The 8,235-nt window shown below is 37.1% G+C and overlaps 1 non-coding gene across 1 annotated transcript; it reads left to right on the forward strand.

The window, feature by feature from the left end:
* The first annotated feature begins 3,432 nt into the window (after positions 1-3,432).
* On the forward strand, positions 3,433-3,539 carry LOC121236325. The gene has a single exon (XR_005934741.1). It is a non-coding gene; the product is annotated as a small nucleolar RNA R71 (small nucleolar RNA).
* The last annotated feature ends 4,696 nt before the right edge of the window (positions 3,540-8,235 follow it).

An 8,235-nucleotide genomic window follows, 5' to 3' on the forward strand; every position in this document is an offset into this window, starting at 1 on the left:
TTGGTAGAAAAGCTCCTTATTCCTTTGAAATTATTCTGCTAAAGAGTGATGTAAATCGGTTCACTAGTATCTTAGAACATATTTTATAGACCATAGAACAAAGACTGATCGGCCTAAAATTCCCAAACGATGTTGGGTTTTGTACTTTAGGAATTAGAACAATATAAGAGGCAATGTAGAACCTTGGAAATTCAATCCCGGTAAAAAATTTAGTAACTGCTTCAAATAAACCATCTTGTACTAGAACCCCAAACCAAAGCCATTCGGACCAGGATTGTTGTCCTTTGGAATAGAGAATAGGGCATTTTTAACCTCCTCCACCAAAGGAGAACTACCAAAAATATTATTCTCCTCTTCCGGCACTTCACCCGTAATTAACTCAGCCAAGTTTGGCAATGAACTCGACAGGTTTGCCTTAAGAAAATCTTCAAAATAGACACAAGCCTCCTCATGGATGCCTTCCGGCATATTAAGTACTCGGCCATCAGGCAGTTTCATTTCCATCACCACATTATGTTTCCTGGACTGTAGTGCTCTAAAGAAAGATGATGACACTTTACCCTGCAAAATCCAATCTTGCTTAAACTGTTGAGCAAGGCGAGCTTCCTCCCTTTTTACCCAGACATCAAGCTCCATCTTATTAGCTAATACATCCACTTCAACATCTTCCAAAAACCTTTCTTGGAAACTAGCTTCACCTTCTTCCACTTTTGTCTCTAACTCTTTAATATGTTGCCCAGTCCAACCAAAGACCTCCTTGTTCCAAGTTCTAAGTACATGTTTGAGCCTTTTCAATTTTTCTGCTAGCTTCCACAAACTAGTTCCACTAACCTCTACCTTCCAGGAACTCAACACGCACCTCCAAAAATCCTCATGTGTAGTCCACATATAATGAAATTTAAGGAGACAGGACCATACCTGGATGAAGGCTCCGAGAGACCCAATAGCATTGGAGAATGGTCTAAGGACCTCCTGGGCAGGTAATGAGTCTTTACTGAAGGGAACAAGTCCAGAAATTTCAAATTACATAAGGCTCTATCAAGCCTTGCTCATGAGTGAGACATCCTAGATTGCCCATTACACCATGAGAATTTGTTCCCTCAAAAAGGTGTCTCCACCAGTCCTCCATTGCCATAAGCAACCTCGGACTTCCACCACGTCTTTCACTATCATTTCGCAAGATATTAAAGTCCTCCAAAAGCACATGAGGCAACTACAAGTTATTAATAAGAAGCAAATCATTCCATAAAGATCTCCTGTCTAAGTATCGACATTTTGCATAGACAGTTGAAATCAAAACACTAGAATTGATCAGCAAAGAAATATGTTGATTTGATTCACCCATGACATCCACATGTAGCCTAGCATTCCAGAAACACCAAATTTCACCGGCCTGGTCCGCATTAGACAAACATTCACTAAAAGATAGGACATTTCTCCAGTAACTCAGTAGATGATCATCCTGGAATGGCTTCGCCAAAAAAAGAATAGAAGGGTTATGTATACGAACCAATGACTGCAGTCGTTTTTTAGAGGTGCCAATACCTCTTATATTCCAAAACATAATTTTATTCATCATTTAGTATGTTGAGAGGGCCTGCTCAGAGCCCTTGTAGAACTTCTTTAAATAATCCATGAACTATCAAATATAGGATAAATAATCCCTGCATCTAACCATTTAAGAACTTCAGCCTTAACTACTTCTTTCATGTTAGGATTTAACCGTCTATGATTTTCAATAGGTTTATGGTTATCCTCCATTAAAATTCTATGCATACACAATGAAGGGCTAATTCCTCTAAGGTCTGATAAAGTCCGTCCTATGGCTTTTTTTCTCAATCTCAAAATAGGCATCAATTTATCAAGTTGATCATTTGACAAAGAAACACTTGTAATCACAGGAAAAGTATTATTCTCACCTAAAAAGGCATACCTAAGATGTGACATAAATGGCTTCAACTCCGAAACTAGTGCTTGCACATTAGAAGGGGGAAGGAGTGGCTTACCTTTTCCTAGATCCTCAAAATGAATACCTCTCTGTTGCGGCTTAGGACATGTAGCCTCTAATGCACATGCCACTTCTGCAACCTCCAAATTATCACCTTTACTTGTACCTGCACTCATTAATCAAGTCTCGAGAGGTTCTTTAGTATTTTCAGCCCTTAAAACCTCTTTGGTCAACTCATTTACAATATCAAATTGAAAAATATGATTAGTAAAAGAATGATATTTAGCAGCTTCAAGTAAATTAGACTCTACTCTTCTTCACCAACCTTCAAAGTCAGCCTACTATTCTTAACATCAATGACATCTCCAACTGTGGCAAGAAAAGGCCAGGCTAAAATGATAGGGATCTCGACGTCTTTTTCCATCTCCAACACAATAAAATCAACTGGAATGATAAACTTCTTTACCTTGATCAGCACATTCTCAAGAACAACCAAAGGATATTTCACCGATCTATCAGCTAGCTGCAAAGAGATGCTAATAGGCTTCAACTCCTTTAATCCAAGCTTCCTGGACACAGATAAAGACATTAGTGAAACACTAGCACCTAAATCACACAAAACCTTAGAAAAACTCCCTGGATCTCTTAGCTTTGGTAGAAGCTTATTCTAGATAATGGCACTACATTCCTCCATCAAGGTAATGGTCTCGAAATCCTCCAATTTCCTATTCTTGGACATGATCTCCTTTAGGAACTTTGTATAGGCAGGAATATGTGCTAAGGCAGTTGCAAAAGGAATATTAATGTGAAGCTGCCTAAACACTTTAAAAAATTTCTCAAACTGTTGATCAATTTTATTCTGCTTAAGCCTTTGAGGAAAAGGATTGGGAGGGACATAAGGTTTGACTTGTGGTAGTGAGGATGGTCTCTTGGTTAGGGTCTCAACTTCTTCACTGACCTTCTTACTCAAGTCTTCATGGTCTACTTCATCACCAACTATAGTCTCACCACTTACCTAACCAAGTTGCTTACTACTTCCCAAGGTGATTGCCTTGCAATGCTGCTTCAGATTGCCCTCTGTCTTACTAGGAAAATTGCCCTATCGATGAGAATTGGTGGACTTGGCTAATTGCCCTAATTGCATCTCCACATTTCTGTTGGAACTCGCCAACTGGTCAACTTTTACTTCCAGTCTCTCAAATTTCTCTGAATTGGCATTGGCTAACTTGTCAACAGCTATCTCCCAAGGCTGCTTACCTTCTAGTTGGGATGGTCTTGGTTGGAAACCAAGAGGATGGAAAGGTCTAGAATTGCTATCTTGGTTACCTTGATCTTTCCATGAAAAGTTGGGATGATTCCTCCAGCCTGGGTTGTATGTGTTGTAAATAAGGGTTGTTCTGTTACTACTGCCTACAGCGTCTATGGTAATCCTAACTAAATATGTTAATCCATTATAGAAAGTATGTACAATCAGCCAGTCAGGAAGACCATGATGTGGAAATTTCCTCTGCAATTCTTTAAACCTCTCTTAGGCTTCATACAAAGATTCACCACCAAACTGAACAAAACTAGTAATATCATTTCTAAATTTGACAGTCTTACCTAGGGGAAAATACTTAGTCAAAAAAGCTTGTGATAAGGCATTTCAGGTGGTGAAAGAATTAGACGCTTTGGAATTCAACCAGGCCTTAGCTTTATCCTTTATAAAAAATGGATCATCATCACTAACTCCATTCATCTTAATTGTATCACTAACTGCATTCATCTTAATTGTAACACAAATCTCCAAGAAATTGATCCTGCAGGTCCTCCACCAAACTACTCTTGCTGCACCATCTGGATGAGACCGGGCTTAATCTCAAAGTTATTAGATTTGACAGTAGATCTCACAATGTTGGGTTGAGCACCATTGGCATTCAACACGATATAGTCACGTAACACCCTCTGATTCTGGTTATCTGCCATGGTTACTGCTTGGTCTTGCTCTAGCTCCAATCTTTGTTTTGTCCTTAATGCATATAGGGTTATCCTAATTTCTGGATCAAAAAACATAATTAGCTCACAATTACATGACATACACTATATATAGAAAACTTAAATTGACAACAAAAACAAAAAAACAACCTAAAGACCCTAGAAAATGATGGAATTTGGCCTCGAGAGGGTAGGGTCAGTCTAAATGAATAAATGAATAACAAAATAGAACAATACAATCTAAATTAATACAAGAATTTATTTTTATTAATATTGAAAACAATCCTCCCTGCAATGGCACCAAAACCTTGATGGTCCCTAGACTCTACCACAAGTGTATGAGTCGTGAAAAATAGGAGTGTAACCAGTCCAATCTAATTTTGCACCAAATTTATGACCGAACCGGTATGCACCGATTTGAAAACCAATTATGCACTGGTTACCCTTCTAAACCAGTACCTCCAGTTTTACTGGTTCTTGTTCCAGTTCCGTTCGATCCTATTTTTCGGTTTTAATAAAATGTAAATTTTTCATAAAAAAGTTATAATTTATAGTGATTTTGTATAACTATATTAGTATTAGTATAAATGTTAGTTGAAGTTATAGTGATTACTTATTAGTAATTTTAATTTAGAATAACTATATAATAGTATTAGTATAACTATCAATATAACTATATCACTGATAGTTATACTAATACCAATAGTATTAGGATTGACAAATGAGCTAATTAAAGTGAAATGTAATTAATATACTAATGTATATTAGTATTACTAATGAATTATGTATTTATCAAAAGGAAAATGTTGAGAATTTATTAGGCCATAAAATGTTATTAATATATATATTATGTTTAAAGCATATGATCAAATAAATTTTCATGTTTAATATTAAAATTTTATGTCATAAATTATAATAACATTATGTTATATATAATTATAATTTATATCATCATATGTATAAATTATATATAATATTAACAATATTAATTTAAAATAAATAATATATTGAATCGGTTCGGTCCGGCCCGGTTCTAAAAAGTATAGAATCGGAACCAGACCGGTACCGGCCAATTTTGGAACTAAGGGAACGGGTCTAAAACTGGACCAGTTACACCGGTTCGGGCCAATCCGGTCCAGATTTCTGGTTTCCACCCCTATTGACAAATAGAATGGGACAAAAAAGGTATCATTTCCACAAGGAGGAGATTCAAGTATCAATTTATAAAATTTCTATATTATTTAGACGATCCCAAATTGATGTGACTGGCAGTAAATTTTTAACCTGAAAAATCAAATATGAAAGGTTCCTAGGGCTTGGATTTCATCAATTGAATTCTTTCAATGAGTTTAAACCCCGTTGCTTGCATTAATATTTTGCTAATTACAATGACCGAATTCCCTATTTTATGTGATATCCTCTGTCAAGGTATAACACTTATATCAATCCTATGTCTACTTTAGTGATCACAAAAATTAATATAAGTTCATTATGCTCTGTGGAATTCTTGAATGTAGGTCACAAAAGTGTGTATTTATTTATAAACTAGACTACCAAGGTTTGATAAATTCACAAACTAATATTGAACTTTAACTTTCATTACTTCATTCAATATCTTAAGCATGCAATTCATGGCTAGTAAATTGCAAGAACGAAAATCGAAATCATCCAATTGCAATTAACAAAGGGTATTCAATACAACAATGCTCAAATCATATCCAAAATTCAATGACTACATTCTAGCCCTAGAATAAGAAAACTAGCAAATCATAAGTAATAAAATAATCCAATTATTTCTCAAACATAAATTCGAATTCAACACCCTTTATAACAATTCAACAACTAAAAATTAGAGAAAGAAAAAAAAAAAGAACTCTATAATTGCAGAAACCGTGAGGTTCGTTCTTCCTTTCAAAATTACAACTCCTCCTTCAATCCTCTTTTCTTTCTCTCTACCGATCTATTTTTTTAGAATTATCTCAATACGCATCTAGCTAGAAGTTTATCACTGCTTGGTCTCCTCTATTTTAATTTTAAAGTTTTTTTTGTTAAGTGCAAGCTAATTAAAAAATCTGTCATCCATATATGTAGCTAAAAAATCCAATTAGTTCAAAGCAATTCTCCTTTCAAATTTTAAAACAGATTCCCCCCCCCCCCAATGTCTCCGTACAAATCCTAAAACGGAGCAGTCCAAATCTGTTCAAAACTTGGCAGACCGACTTCCTGCTGGATTTAGAGCATCAAAACGACACAGTTTGGGGTTGAGTCCTTCATGAAAGTTTTAGATCTTGTTCTTCTGCTAAGTATTGGAAAGATTTGGACTTCTCCTTTTCTATTAATTTTTGAACTTCAAAAAGGTAGAGTTGGATTTTGGGTACTTTATAAAAGTTTTAGGCCTACGTCTTAGCTTTTCAGAAAGCCAAACAATACCTAAAATAGATGTTTGTAGCTCCATTTAGAACCCAAAAACCGAATAGTATTTTGGTTTGACTAGACCAGACCAACTAGGATTCTCTCTCTAAGCCTAGCCCCATTTTTGCCTCTTCACATCATCCCAATTTAAACATAATTCAATAATTAAACACTTGTGAAACATCAAGAATTAAATAAATGTGAAAGACACCTAAAATTCTAGACAAATGAGCTAAAAAATATACAAAACACTGAATCAAAATAATTAGGACTAAGAAAATATGTGAAATAAATTCCCACATCACTTATTGAGCTATCCTTGTTCTGTTCCTTTTGCTTATTGAGCTCGTCTTCGAAGCCATTCATATCTACTGTCTTTACCTCCTCCAACAGTTTCTCATACCTTTCCTCAGCTAGCAGGTGGTTTCCGACTGCTTCTGGACGGGCGCCATCACTGTACAACTCAATTAGTTGTCTCATTACATCCCTATTGGTTTTTTTAGAGGTAACCTCAGGCATTATCAACACATCGTAGTGATGGAAATCTCTGTCTACTTCCATGGAATATGATCTGATTAGGCTTGATTGTGATGATTTGCCTTACGTTGTATCCATCTCCTGATTGCTCTATGGCTTTATGTTGTAACTTGTTCTTTGTAATTCCAAGACTTTATGTTGTAACTTGCTCTTTGTAACCCTGTGGTTGTATGTTCTAACTTGTTCTTTGTAACCACAACCCTGTGGCTTTATGTTGTATCTTATTATGATTAATGATATCGCCTTATATGTTGTTGTGCCCGGCCATTCGCCTTGCGCATTCTACTTCGTCGTTTCCTTTTATCTTCTTTTGTCTTTTTTTTTTTTTTTGGCAGGCCTAGGGGGATTTGCCGCAGGAAATTACAAGATTCTTGACAACCTCGCTAGCCGTTTGTTCATTCGTTTGCATTATGTCCATTTGCCTTTGTCGGCTAGTCGTCCTCTCGAGACCTATCTGCGATTTTAGTTGCTAATGCCTTCCCAACTTTCTGTTGTACCTGCTGGATTAGTCGTGTACCATTGTACTTAGTCATTTTATGTTATCTTTTGCTCTTCATAATACTGCAGCCACGTGTTGCGGCTGTGGATGATTAATAATACTACCTTTTGTTGACCATATCCTGTTATGTCTCTTTGCGCATTCTTGTTTCGCCGTTTCATTATTCTTTCTTTTGTTTTCAGCCTATGGGTTTGCCGCAGGAAATTACAGGATTCACCAATAAGGGCTTTACGGTCCACCTCGCCAATGTTTGGCCTACATCTAACGACCCCGCTAGCCGATGACTTTTCTATTCCCACTGCTTTCATCGGCCTTTATTGTATGGTCATTCTCCTCAGGCCTTAGCGGCTTTGTTTAATGAGGCCGACATTTTTCCACATTTTCCTTGTATTGATTACCTTTATTTCATTGTTCGTCTTCTAGTTAGACTTTATCTTACCTGATTCTTTTGTTCTTTTACTTTACCCCACCTTTGTCATGTAGTCTTCTAGTTGGGCTGATCCCGCTCTCTACTGCAGGGAGACAAGGTGGGCTCGGGCTTGGTTTGCCTCCTTGGCCAGCGGGGATGTAAGTTTTTCGGGCAGTTTGGAACTATACGCATCTTCCTCCATTAGTATAAATTTATTCTTCGGGTAGCCGCGAGGCTGATCCCACTCTCCACCATCGAGAGACAAGACCGCCTCGGGCTCGGCTTGCCTCCTTGGTCCGCTGGATGGTAGGCTATCTGGGCAGTCTGGAATTGTACCCATCTTCATCCATTAGCATAAATATATTTTTCGGGTAGCCCCTCTCTGCCATGTGGACACAAGAGGGCCTCGAGCTCGGCTTGTCTCCTTTGTCTGCGGGGAGGTAAGCTGTCTGGGCA

The sequence above is a fragment of the Juglans microcarpa x Juglans regia genome, chromosome 6D (assembly GCF_004785595.1).
Source record: "Juglans microcarpa x Juglans regia isolate MS1-56 chromosome 6D, Jm3101_v1.0, whole genome shotgun sequence".
Classification (NCBI taxonomy): Eukaryota; Viridiplantae; Streptophyta; class Magnoliopsida; order Fagales; family Juglandaceae; genus Juglans; species Juglans microcarpa x Juglans regia.